This window comes from Lagopus leucura, unplaced genomic scaffold (assembly GCF_019238085.1).
Source record: "Lagopus leucura isolate 7727_CA_CO unplaced genomic scaffold, USGS_WTPT01 Super-Scaffold_806, whole genome shotgun sequence".
Lineage (NCBI taxonomy): Eukaryota > Metazoa > Chordata > Aves > Galliformes > Phasianidae > Lagopus > Lagopus leucura.
In genome coordinates this window covers 5410534-5424059 of record NW_024962260.1, presented here as the reverse complement: position 1 = coordinate 5424059, position 13526 = coordinate 5410534, and the positions used below count along the sequence as shown (strand labels likewise).

The window sequence follows — 13526 nt, the reverse complement described above, 5'->3', positions numbered from 1 at the left end:
ACAAAGCCAGACTTGCTTTTCCAGCTAATCCTACAATCACAGAATCATTACGGCTGGAAGACACCTTTAAGATCATCCAGTCCAACCATCAATCCATCAGCACCATGCCAACTCTTTCCTCCCCTTCTCATTCCTCTTCTGGTTTTCTCAGCATCATTCTCCAACTCTGCTTCTACAACATAAAGGCAAAATAATTTACATAAACAACTAAACTGTTTCAAAGCAAATTGTGTGCATGGACATAGATACTTCCTTAGTTTCAAATGCATTTGCCTTTGTCTACTTAGAGCTCCACATAAAATTACTCATCTCTGTAATGTCTGAATTCCTGCACCCTTCACTCCAAGGTGCACAGAAATGGCATAGGCCCTACTTTGGAAACTACATCCCTTGCTTTCTGGAACCTCTGAAAACACACCTAGAAAATATAAGGCCTTGCAACATAAAATTTTAAGTATACATTTTGCTTATTTGCAGATTCACTTTTTTTTGTTGCTTTCTATTTTTTACCATTCCATTTCATCTCTAGTTCTGGAATGACCCCTTTCTAGATACAGTCTGAACTTTTTTCCAGAGTGGTCCAAGCACATAACCCAGTGGAGGTGGGGGCTTTGCCCACTTGCACGTACACCTGCTGTCTGTACATCTTCCCCTTCACACCTCCCAAGACTGCCGCCGCTCCCTCCTTGGCAGTTTGCAGGGTGCAGATGCTCCAAGCACACAGACAGCAGTGCCGTTCCCAAACTGGCTGCTCCCTGTGGTTTTCTGGCCAAATCCATTAATCAGTCCTGATCCAGGGAGCCCGTGTGTGCATGTACTGTGAAATCCCCTCACAGGGCACTGTCTTACACCAAAACACACTGCCCTTTGCCAAGCTCCCCCACGGCACAGCAGCAGACAGCACCAGCATGCAGCCATTTGCCACACATATGCTCCACGTGCTCTCCAGAGCCCTCTGCTTGTCTGCTGGACTGAAGGGAAGGGACAGTTTCATAGAATCATACAAAAGACCACTAAGACCATCTGACCAGCAACCCGTTATCACCAGGCCCACACTGATTCACACTGCTCATCCTCTTCCATACTGAACACGTCATCCGGGGAGGAGGCTCTTTCCCAGGGCACAGCATCACCAAAATTCACTCCAAAATATTAGTGTTTGAATCTAAGTTTATGTGGCATATCCCCAGGACACGTGAAATTCAGAATCCAGCATTTCCAGCTGCTGTTTCTTATTGCATTTACCTCCTGCCAGCAGACAGTCTTTACTGAGCCTAACAAAAATGATTCGAGCCAGTGTCAGGCTCCAACATCACACAATAAGAACAAGCAATCGCAGCACACAAGGAATGTGTCATTTTCTTCATCTTTTCTTGAATAGTAAAACAGAAGCACAGGAAAAGCAAGGAAATCATTCAAGATCACACCAAAATAGCACCAAAATCCCCCACCACAGGACAGGCTACATACTTGTAGTAACATAAATATATATATGCCACTGCACGTCACACAAAAGCTCATTCAAACCAAAAATTTATCACTTGCTTCGGACTCCAGCCAGGTGACAGCACATACATCACAGAGCTGTCAACAATCTGCTAATCTTGGCTGTGAAATGTAGGATAAGAAGCTTAAAAATACACTGCTTCTCCAGAAGCCATAAATTTTGCTGGCTCTCTCTTACATACCACTGGGTAATAGGTCTGCTCCAGCCATTTCACTCCCATCCAATGCAGTTAAACACTTCCTTTTTAAAAGCCTGTTTAGGGAATGGCAATCAGACAAAATAGTACAAAATAGCAGAAACCAGACATACATGAACAGATAAGTAACACAGACCCTCTTTCACTCCTTGGCTGAGAAGAATTACCAACTTGCACCTTTCTGGAGGCAGAGCCCCATCAGTGTAGCCCACTTCAGTAAACACTGAAGTGACTGCTTGAACCTACACTGATGGGGCATCTCACTTCTCAGATCTCTGTTCATGGCATCTCACATTGGGCACATGTTGAGGAGAGCCTAAAGAAAATGCAAGCCTGTGTACAGGTCAAGTTACGATACTTTCCAGTCAGCAAGCAAACCAATGACTACATTACCCTGGCTTAGCTTAAATGCTACCCCTCCAGCTGCACAAGTCAGCATTCAACCCACCATGCTTCGTGCAAACCCACTTCTCTGAATGAATTTCTCTTCCAGCAAATGGCTCGGTGTGTACCTGCCATTCTTCATTTCTGACTCTGGCCACAAACTTCAATTTCTCTCCACAGCACTTAAACAGCACATAATTACAACTAATTATCGATCACTGAGGAATTACTAGTTGACAAATCCAATTTTCACACTGTTATCAAGCATGACGGCAGACCAGAGAGGGTCAGGGTACCTGCAGGTCTGTACACAGGATGGGACCAACGCTGTTACCACAACCATTCTTTAACCCAACGTTGGCCCCTGAAGATCATTATGTTTAGGGACCTATCATGTAAGGCACCATAAAGCTATAGGAAGTGACAGCTCTCACCCCAGCGAGTTTTACAAGTCTAAAACAACCCAAGCCTTCAACACCTGTAAATATATTCAATTTGGCTGCGTTGATACCACCCCTGAATTCCATTTCATGCAAGCTGGCTGGCAGAGATGCTCAGAAACAGCTCATTTTGGGGAAGAACACCCCTCGGTTTTCCTCAAAGCAGATTTCAAATTTGCACACTGCAGTGCACCTGCTGAGCCCCAGCAATGGATGCACCACGGAGGGCAGAGCACTGCACAAGGCTCAGGCGGCCCCTGCCCAGCCCACACGTGAGCTGCAGTCGCCATCAGCCACAAGTGGGTTGGCTCTAGGACTTGGGGACTGTGCAGAGGGGATCTGAGGGGAAAAAAAAAAGCATTCCAAGAAAGTCCAAGGGAACAATCCATGGAGCCGGTCGCCAGGCTGAAATGGAGCAACTTGTTTTAATAAAAAGTCGCCTGATGGATTTTTGTTCCCCCCAGCTGTATTTCAGTGGAGTTATTCGCATAATTCAAGTAGACACAAATTCCAGTGAAACAATATCCGCGCTCTCATAAGCCCAGTGGCAGCCCTTCCAACATGACATACAACCAAGGATAGGGAAAGTCCATTTCCCGTGGTTCACACAAATTGGTTTATTATTAGAGCTCATCCAGCACCATTATTTTCTGACAGAAAATGTGTTTTTCACAGAATTGAAACTCAACGCATTTTTTCTTGCAAATGCTTAACTTTTCTTTTGGGAAAAAACGCATTTTGTTTCATGTCTGGTTAACATTAAGATACATTTCCCTTTCTCTTCAGTTCCAAAAGAAGCACAGCACAATTTGTGGCTCTAAACCTCCCTGGCTCCTCAAGCACTCAGCTGAGCACGAGTCTCACGTACCTTACTGAGGGCTCCATTCTTACACCAGACTCAATTCTGCTCTGTTTCCAGTCTATGAAAGTGAAACATGATTTTATTAAATGAAGCCCTTAGGACTCTGTCACCCTGAACATTAACTACATTTCCATTGTCTTGCAAGTTCACAAAGAAAGCTGCCCTGCAGCGAGACAAACTCATTCCCAGCTTCTTAACCTATAGAAAGAAAAAAAAAAAAAGGTTGCATGTATTCAAATTTTGGCTACATTGATTCCCTGGGACAGGACTGCCTACATCAAGTCTTGCCCAAGAAGGATCCATCCCCCCCCCAGCACTTTGGCTTTTTGCTCCAGATGCCATCAAACCCGCTCTGCTCTCTTCCAGCCTCCACACAGCTCCAAGGCCATGCAGTCCTCCCAAAATCACACCCAGAGGTAATGGAGAGGATCCAGGTAGGCACTGACAGACACAGGCAGGCAGAACCCCAGTGATGAATGGAGCCATTCCCACTATGGGGCAGCGCAGAGGGTGTGCATGGGATGGCAGCTCCCTGCCCAAACTCACCACCCAACTCTGGATGTTCTTTTGGCCATTCAGAATTGATCTTCCCTGGTGAGAGAGCTACAGGAAAGAGCAGGAATGGCACTCAGCCCCGTGGTCCTTCTTTAAAGACAGCAGAGTTTAGGGGTAGAGGTGCTACTGCCTTCCTACTTTTGGAAAAAATCTCGTTCTTGAGAAGGACCTCTGGAACACGAGCAATAAAAATAGCAATTTGTAAAACGAAAGCAATGACTGACTCTTCTTGTAAAAACACTGCGAGACATCACAGACAAAAAAACATTACATAAATAGGCCAGGCATTAGAGCCACGATCACCGACAGCAGCACGGGGCACACAGCACTTTAGCAAAGGAAGTGAAAAATAGCGAATGCGATTTAAGAGACAGACAGAATCTCCACTGGCAAGTTGTAATTACTGCCACTGAAACCCAGCCAGGATCCTGCTTGACTGCCTCTGGGCTTGTGAAATGCAACCCAGAATCTTTAAATGACCAAATAATTGAGACCCGGGCTTCGTGTCGCCGGTGAGATGCTGCCATCCACCTGGCCCTGCAGGACACAGCCCAGTGCTAAGACAGAGGAGGAACAACGCTGGTGATTTCAGAAGTCTCTGACCAGATATTGACCTGAACCAGTTCTGCTCTGCGTGGTCGTTTTTCTTTCCCAGGCAGTACAGCTGCAGGTTTCTTTCAATCATTCCTCAACTTCAACAACCTGTAGGCACCCAACGTCTAGGCAAAGGACATCATTCATCCATTTGATGTTCCCAGAATGCAGAGATATCTACCCAATTTCCTAAGAAACATTAATATTACAGTATGGCTTTCTCAGCCCAAATCATGAAGGCTGAATCAAGCTCTCCTGACGTTTTATGACAAGGTGATTAATAATACTGAGAGAAAGAATGAAATGATACCAGATTATAAACTATTGTAAATCTTTCAGTCATCCTGGGAATAATGAATGTACATTTCTTAGGAGAGCAGTACAGGTTTAAACAGAATCCTTTTAGTTTTCTTGTCAATCAAAATGCTATTTATATAATAGCAGAAACAGACAATGAACTCGTCTAATCTTAAAATGAAGGTGCAGCATATTGAAGGCAAGGGTTCCCAGTGCTTTAACTTTTTTTTCCCATTAAAAATGGGAACAGAAAAAAAAACATCCTAGGCTGTAAGCTCCAAAGTCACTGAAGAAAATGTTCCACCATTGCCAGCATTTCTGAGTACAATCAGGATTTCTGGTCAGGACCCACAACAAGAAGTTCAGACCTCACACCAACCAAACTCAATCCAACTTGGAAAGCCTGAGCTGACATGGCCTATTTTTCATTTTTTTTCCCCCAAACACTTGAGTTAAAGAGTATGGTCAAAACTGAAGCAGCCCAAGCATCCACTGGACCGCAATGCCCCACGCTTCCTTGGCATGGGTTACGGTGTCAAGCAAAAAGCAAACGCAAGCTCTTTGTGAGCAGTTCCACAGATGCCACTGACCTGCAGCCCCCACCTGGGACAAGGATTGTGCCTTGTTCTGCTTCTGGCTGCGCAGGGGACCTCTGCTCTCCAACCCCTTGTAGGCTGTCCTAGACATTACCTCTATACAATAATTAATAAATAATACTGAACTTGAGCTCATGCAACTCATACGAGGCACAGTCTTCCAAAGAGAAATGAATAATGCATGTAGAAGAGATTCATTTGGTGGGGAAAAAAAAAAACTAACTTCAGTTTGAAATAAAGCCCTGGTTGCCTTGGCAAAGAGGATTTAATTGCTGTAATCACTACATCTCCCATAAGGTCGCTTTGAGAGAGTCCACAGTACTCTATTCATTCTGTCCCTGCTCCATAGCAAATGAAGGACACTGGTCCCAGGAGCATCGGTCAAATACTTCTGAAAATGCTTACGTTATTTTTAAAGGGCTATTAGCTTTGGTAAATGAGTCAAAAGTCATCTTAGTTGGAGAGGAAAGGTACTTACACCAAATTATGGAGATAACAGCAGGAAACGCCATAATTAAGATGGTACTACCAGTGTAAGTGTGTGTCATTAAGATCAGGACCCAAAACGTGACCACTCCCTGTCTGACACCCCAGGGCCCCCGCTGCCCCCAGCACATCTCACAGCACTTATCAGGTTCACAGCACCAAAGCACTGCCACACACGTGTGCCTTGCACATCACCAAATCCACATTCAAACAGTTTTACTGGCACAAACCCTAGGCAACTCCATGGAAGTTAATTAAATCAACCCCCCCTTTTCTGCTCATAAGAGAGAAGACTCTGGCCAGGCAAATTAAATTAGAGATGGGACAGAGCCAAACTCCCAGACCCAAAGCAACCCAAATCTCACAATGCACTTGGGTCCCGGTCCAGGTTCTCACAGTCTGCTCCCACTTCTCCCTCACCCTCTGCCTCCTCCCAGGATGGGACAAACCTTTCAGGCTGCCCCCAAGCACCACTCAGTGCATTTTATCACCATCTTCCACTGGGGATCTGTACCAAAGCGCTCATACGTGTGCTTCCTGTGGCACATTTCTTGCCCAGACTCTGATTAACTTAAGCAGAAGCCCCTGAACAAGGCTCCATCTATCCCTCACTTGTCCTTCTCTTCCTTTCCCACTTGCTGTCTTCTAGAAGCGGCGCAATTAGAGATGGAGATTGAATGAAAACACATTTGACTCCTTCATTAATCCCACAAAAGCTTGGGCCACACAGAGAGAAAAAAGCAACCGAGAAAGTCTGCTTGCCAGGAAAATGAAAACAAAATAAAAAGAGAGAGGGAAGCAGGGAGGGGAAGGTATATATTTTGTATGGACATTCTTCTCTTACGTCAAACGAAGCACTGCTCTGCACAGGGTGCTGATACACAGCCTCCATGGGCTTGAGAAATAGCTGCAGTTGCCAGCCTTGCTCACTGCACCATAGAACATCAATGCACATCATTTGTCACTGCTTCCTTCTCCTGCAGCTCCTCAGATTCACCTGAGATCCAATAACTTTGTTAATACGATTGCTTTCATACACTGGTCAAGTACAGCATCCAAGGCACACATGGCTACTCTCTGAAGCAGAACAAGCCACACACTGAGCACAGGTCCCTGCTCTGCTTTTTCCAAAACCAGATTTTCTCATGAGTTCCTCATGGCCATAAATTGCAACGGGAATACGGAATGTATCTTCCAAACCAGGAAGATACACCAACCATTTTCTTGCAATACTACATCTCCTGTCTTCCCCCAACCTTCCCTCTGCAAGGCCACCAAAAACTTATGGGGAAACACAAGGATAAAAGCAGTGCTGTTGCAACAGCAGGAACACAAAGAGACTGAGATCAGCTGCTGGCCCCAAGCAATACCTCACTGCTTTGTGTGATTGCACTCGGACAAAACAACAGCAAGGCACAGTCTGAAACATCATCTCAGGAAGAAAGCAAATTTCAAAGTACACACATTTTTAATACGTTTAATACTATTCATTACACATGAGAAGCAACTGCAGCAACAACTGAACACTGTTGTGCCTGAGTTGTTACAACAAGCCTGTGATTTACTGCACTGCCAGCTAATGAAGAGCCCTACAATGCCCTCCTTGTCAGGCAGCACAAAGCTGAGACCCGCAGCAGATTGTCCCAGACAAAGACCCCCACCCTGTGCTCCATTTCAAGGGCTCATGCAGTGGGACAGCATCCTTGGCTGGAAGCAATCACTCCAAGACAGCAACCTGCTCTGACCTGTGTTCTCAACATGAGTATACAAGGTGCAAAAAATATCATCAAAATAAATAAAAGCAGATGAAGATGATGTTGATCTTGTCAGGTGCTCAAATTCTGCAATCCAGATGCTCCTCCCAGTGCTGACCTCTGTCCACCCGCGCTCAGCTCCCGGCATGTGGTCACAGTTGGGATGCGCTGATGGTTGGACTGGCTGATCCTAGAGCTCTTTTCCAACTCTAATGATTCTATGGAAACCTGCCCTGGCACCAGCCCCAGGCAGCCCCACGTACCCACCTGTAGCTCTGCACCTTGGGGAGAAGATGCCCACCGCATTGGCTGACTCAAAACCCAACATTAATGACATATATTTTCCTTCCTGCTTTATGGTTCAGAATACGAGATACAGCAAATCCATTTACACAATGTTACTACATCCCTCAGTGCTCATAAACTCAGATGGGCTGATGAATGAGATAGCTGTGCTGCTGGCAGGGCTGAATGCAGTGCATGGGGTCTTTCCAACGCACTGCGAGGCGCTGCCCCATTCCAGCTGCATTCAGCGTCCATCCACCCCTTGTCATAAGCACAGAACATCCTCCATGAATCACAAGTGAAAATAATGAGACAAGTTATTCATCTTCTTAGTGAAAAAAAACCACCCTAGTGAAGCACATCCAGAGGCTAAATATTGCCAGTTAAGAAATCAGGTTAATGCCCCCAGCTCCTAGGACCGGTTCCCTTCTTTCACAGGATAAGAAAGCATTGCTCAGCCAGGGCTGCTCTACTGGAAGGAGCACCTCTATTCAGACACAGCCATCCAGCTGCAGTGATGACCCCAGCTGCAGTGCAGGGCTGCTGCTCCCCACAAAATCCCTATGAGGAGTGACTGTGGGCAGGCAAATGCTGGGCAGGCAGCTCATTTTTAGGTAAAATCGTACCAAGCTGCTTTATTGGCTGTGGTCTTACAGGTCTTTAAGGATTCGCTCAGTCATTAAGTCACTGTCAGTTATTTGGTGGCTTTTAAGCTTTTAGGACTGTTTGAGCTGTAGGAAGGAGCTAATTTATTTTTAGCACCTGTAGCTGCATTCAAGACAGTAAAAGGGGCACGGATTCTCCTCTCTAGGTGCCTGGGGCAGAAAAGGTTATCTCAAAGCATGAGGAAAGGAGAGAGCCTGGGGCCTTTGCACTTCAGCCAACACCAATTCCAGTCCAACTACGTTATGCAGTGCCCCAGTGAAACGTACAACTCCACCCCATCCCATCACAAACACCATCGATTAAGATGCTTAGAGCACTGCCAGGCTTTCATCAGCTGAAGTTTCTTCTTCTGAAACAAACACCTGTCTCAGAAATCAGAAAAGCAAAAGAATGGTTCAACCCTCTCACATTTATAGAAATGGTTTATCCGAGCTAAAAAATCCCAGTGACAGGTCCCAGGCTTCACAGGAGGGCCCTGAAAGGATGTCATTCCGTTTTCTATCTGGGGATGAAAAGAAAACAAAACAAAACAGTGGGAGCAAGACAGTCTCTATATCTAATGAGGCAAGCTATCTGGGAAAAGGTAGTGTGAATTCAGCTTTGAGGAGTTAAGGGGCTGAGTTGAGACTGCACGGATACTTCTGGCACTTCCAGACTTGCAGTGCTCAGTCTTTTTAATTAATATCGAGCACTGGTGTTTCATATTTTACATTTAGTACAGCGTGCATGTAGACAGAAGAGAGAAATAATCACTTCCAACATTCATTCTGGGTTTATTAACGCCTTTAAGTAAAAAACAAATATTCCCAAGTCGCCCGTAATGCCTTAATTCCGTAATTATTTCTAAGTCTGAATTAGCATTTCTGATTAGTTCCTGAAGTATGTTTTTCTCCTTCTCACCACTTTTGCTTCTGCTGAATTTTCGTCCTGAAGAGATGCTTCAGTTAATCATTTATTCCTCTCGCCAGCAATAACCCTGCCCTGCATCCCCCCCCAGAACAGCTTGCTCATGGCAGCAAGAGCCGTGCAGAGCCCACTCCTCTCACTGCACTCCCCACAGTCTGCACTCTCATTTTTCTGTGCATCCCCAGATCTAAAACCTTTTGTTTTCTTTCCCTTGTTTGCTCTCGGCAGCTATTGGCAGGAGACATCCTCTTAATGATCTTTTTCTGGCCTTCTAGACGACTGCTCAGACTTCTACGGATCTTTCATTATTAACGCGGAAGCCTTGTAAGTCAGTTTTAATGGCCTGTGCAATTTTTATCCCTTAGCAGGAGACATAACCTCCTCCATATGGATATATGTTTATTAATATAAATCCTTAATATCATCTTTCCTAGGGAGAATAATCAGCGAAAGCCAACCGGCGTGTATTACACCTTGTAGCGGTTCACCCCAAAATCAAAAAGTCATCTTAGCCCTGCAAGACGTGGAGCACAGCAGAGAGGATAATCCTTCTCCCTCGGGTTGCCAAGGCACCGACGACAGCCAGCTCTCTCTACAGCCCCGATCCCCTCCAGACGGAGGGCCACAGCCGCTTTCATTTCTCTGCCGTGGGATTCATTACCTGGTTTCAGTCCCTTCCTATTATTCCTGGAATATCTCCAGTCTCCGTGTCTATTCTGACCGGGGATGAAAGAAGGATGGGCCGTTCGCGTTGGGGACGTGTAACGAATGCCAACAAACCCACTTTTTTGTCTGCAACCCGACAAATTGCTGCGAGTGCTCAGCCCTCATTACTGGAACATCCTTGCGGACGGTTTAAGAAGGGAGACTTGGAAAACAGGACAAAACTCCGCCATTCATTTACAAAGAGTGCCCTGGTTTCTTTCCTACAGCTGCGCTGCAATTGTCCATTTTTTCCTTTAGATGCTGTATAAAATGACTCTCATCTTTTCCTCTAAATGTACTTTTGAGTCTCAAGTTGGAGTTAAATAATGCCACATCTCTCCTTTTTACCATTCTGTCATGTGTTTCATGGGACTTCTTTAGTTTAGCAATTAGCTGCTGTCGACCCTTCTTTCATGGCCATTTCCAGCTTCCCCTGTTCACTATGTGACAGCCACGTTCATCAGTAAATGAGATATTCCTGTGCATGGAAAGACAGAAAGTGCCCACAAATTGGTGACGAATGTGTGTCCAGTCCTGCAGGATTCTCAAAGCTATGCTTCATCTTTGCTTTTTTCAAACAAGGCATCTCATTAAAAAGTTTACTCACAGTAACTTAGTGCATTTTGCCTATCTTTACTGTCATACCACACTCAGTAGCAGCCCGCCTCACATAATGGCCACAATTTATGCTCACAGATGGCAAATTTTACAGTACGGACCAGAGCAAGGCCACAAATTAATCTCCAGTGTCACAAGAATTTCAGTGTACACACATACAGATCATCTGTCAACAAGGGGAGCAATATGACTGTCAGACACAGCAAAAGCATGACATCCATACTTAGCCTCCAAATTCTGCCCCTTGACATATTTCAGCCCTTCAATTACACCCAGCAACACTGTCTAGATTGCAGAATAAAAAGAAATTCCCTGGGGCACAACCCACAGCTCTAACTTTATCTTAAATTCCAGTTATGGAATGAAAACAAATAAAAAAACTTAGCTTAAGCTGAGCAAAACCAGTGAGGGGTGAGGAAGGGAGCTTCATGCACACCCTGCAGCATCCATCCTCTGTCCAGCAACACCAATGGAAGAATGGGGGTTAACAACTGAGCACAGTGCTGGACCAGGAAAGTGCTCCCACTTGCTCTCCAGTTTCCCACTTTAATGAAGATCTTCCTCCAAAACGAGGAAGAATTGGCTCTTTTAAGAGAACAGTTTTGCTAGAGCAAAATGCAACACCAAATTCAATACTGCACAACGCAGCATGAAACTGCGAGGAGATGCATAAAATTGAGCAGATCTGTTCTTTTGCAGTGCCAGAGCCGTGCAGAGGATGACGTAATTTTGATCCATCATCTCCTATGAGCCAGGCTGCAATTTCCTCTACTCCACTTATAACAGATATGATTAAAAACAATCAGTTATATTAGGCAAAAAATACTTTTCCCAAGGCAAACATTTACTTCAGTGTATTTTTTCCTCTGTAACACACAGAAATTCGATGCATATAAAAACCTTCTGGGTTTTTACATTAACATTGAGCTCCATCCTGCAGGATGAGTGAGCCACCAAAGCTGCAGTTTGCTTCTTACTTACAGCTTCCAACCCAAGGTTAAATAGAAATAATTGCAGTTTCTGTGATGAAAATCACAACACAGACAAAGCCAAGGAACAGACAGGACAGGGCAGGCTACCAAAAGCTGACTGTGGCTTTTCCAAAGCAGTGTTTCTGGGTGCATACAACGCACCTATTTATTCTAACAGAAACATCTCCTGGAGACACACTGATTCTGCACACTTCTTCAAGGAAATCCCCATGGAAACTGACTGCCTTCCCCTTCCCAGCAGCTCAGGAGCTCCATTGGCTCTGGGAAGCTGAGGTCACAGCAGTGTCTTTGCTCCCGGGGCTCATCCTGGGGCTCCTGGCTTGGAGGATCCCTCTACTTCTGCTTCCTCAAAACCCCACCCTGTGACTGTGCTCAGGAGTTCCAGACACTATTTTGGTTTTATGCTTTTGAGGACAGCATTGCAAAACTACCCTTAAAGGAGAGTTTGGGTGCTTTCCTGACCAGTGGAAACTTCAAAACAACCATCTTCACTGCCGTTTGTTACAAGGTTCTCTAACACCTCAGGAATTTCATCCATGGTGTGGCAAAGGACAAAAACCTGACAAGAGCTGATGTAAAACCTTGAGCAAATCTCATCACCTCTCTGTTTTAGAGCTGAGGATCAACAGGCAACTGCTCAAGTCCAACCAGTCCATGAGGTCCATCTACTGCCCTGCTCAACAGCAGCTGCTGACCAAAACCACATTTAGCAAAGAAAAACCAGCAAACACAGACAGAAGCAATAACAGAATAACTTGGTTTAACAGGAAGAGTCTTCCTCACCCAAACCATTTAAAGTCTGCTTAAACCCTATGCTGTGATATCCTTTCTTATGTATTTCACCCTACCGCAATGAAACCTAAGAGTTTAACTCAGTGACACTCACGGGCCCCTTCCAACTGAGGATATTCTATGATTGCATGAAAAATGCTTGGGTGCAGGTGGCCCACGACCTACTGACTGCACACTGTGTCCTGGTTTGTGCTGCAATCTCATCGATATGCATGCACTATTTAACAAAAGTTGAATGCTGTGCAAGCACTGCATGCAGCTCGCTGTCTGTTTTCTCAACATCTGTCCCTGAAGTGCACTTCTGTCATGTTCTGCTCTCATCTTCCTCAGATCAAAAAGTTAGAAGTAAGGCACGAATCTGTCTGAGGTTGCCAGCGTGGACTGCAGCTCCTTTCCTCCCCAGTGTCTCACATTCTCACTGCAGATGACACTTTCCAATTACCTTTTGGCCCCTCTATTCCCCAAGTCTGGCTCACATTTCTCTCTGAATTCAATCTCTACACAGCTCTGAACGTAGAGTCTGACAGCTAAGGACGTAACAGACATGCAGCACTAACCCTCAGGGGGGTTAGAAATGCCTGATTTCTCCTATTACAGGCATATTCATGAGTAAAGGTCACCAAAAAATGTCTAAACTTAGAACAAAAATGGCTCATGCAACAAGCAGTCATGAGTTCGAGGAGGTCAGACAGGCTGTCTTGCAGCAAAATCAAAGCAGGACTTGAAAAGCTTGGGTTTGAATGTTGGCTCTGCCAAAGATCTCCTACACAAGTTGAGGCACACCTGATTCCTCTCAGCTCCCCTCCACGATGCAGTGAAGTAGTTCCTTGCTGCATACAACATGCACAAGATGCAGTCCGTGAGCTTTGGAAAGATTACCTGGGAAATTGA

At 45.2% G+C, this 13526-nt stretch overlaps 1 protein-coding gene across 1 annotated transcript in view; it reads right to left on the bottom strand.

The window, feature by feature from the left end:
• The window catches only part of TMEM132B (transmembrane protein 132B), a 177191-nt gene that overhangs the window by 122132 nt on the left and 41533 nt on the right, over positions 1-13526 (bottom strand). The gene's annotated exons all lie outside the window — the stretch shown is intronic.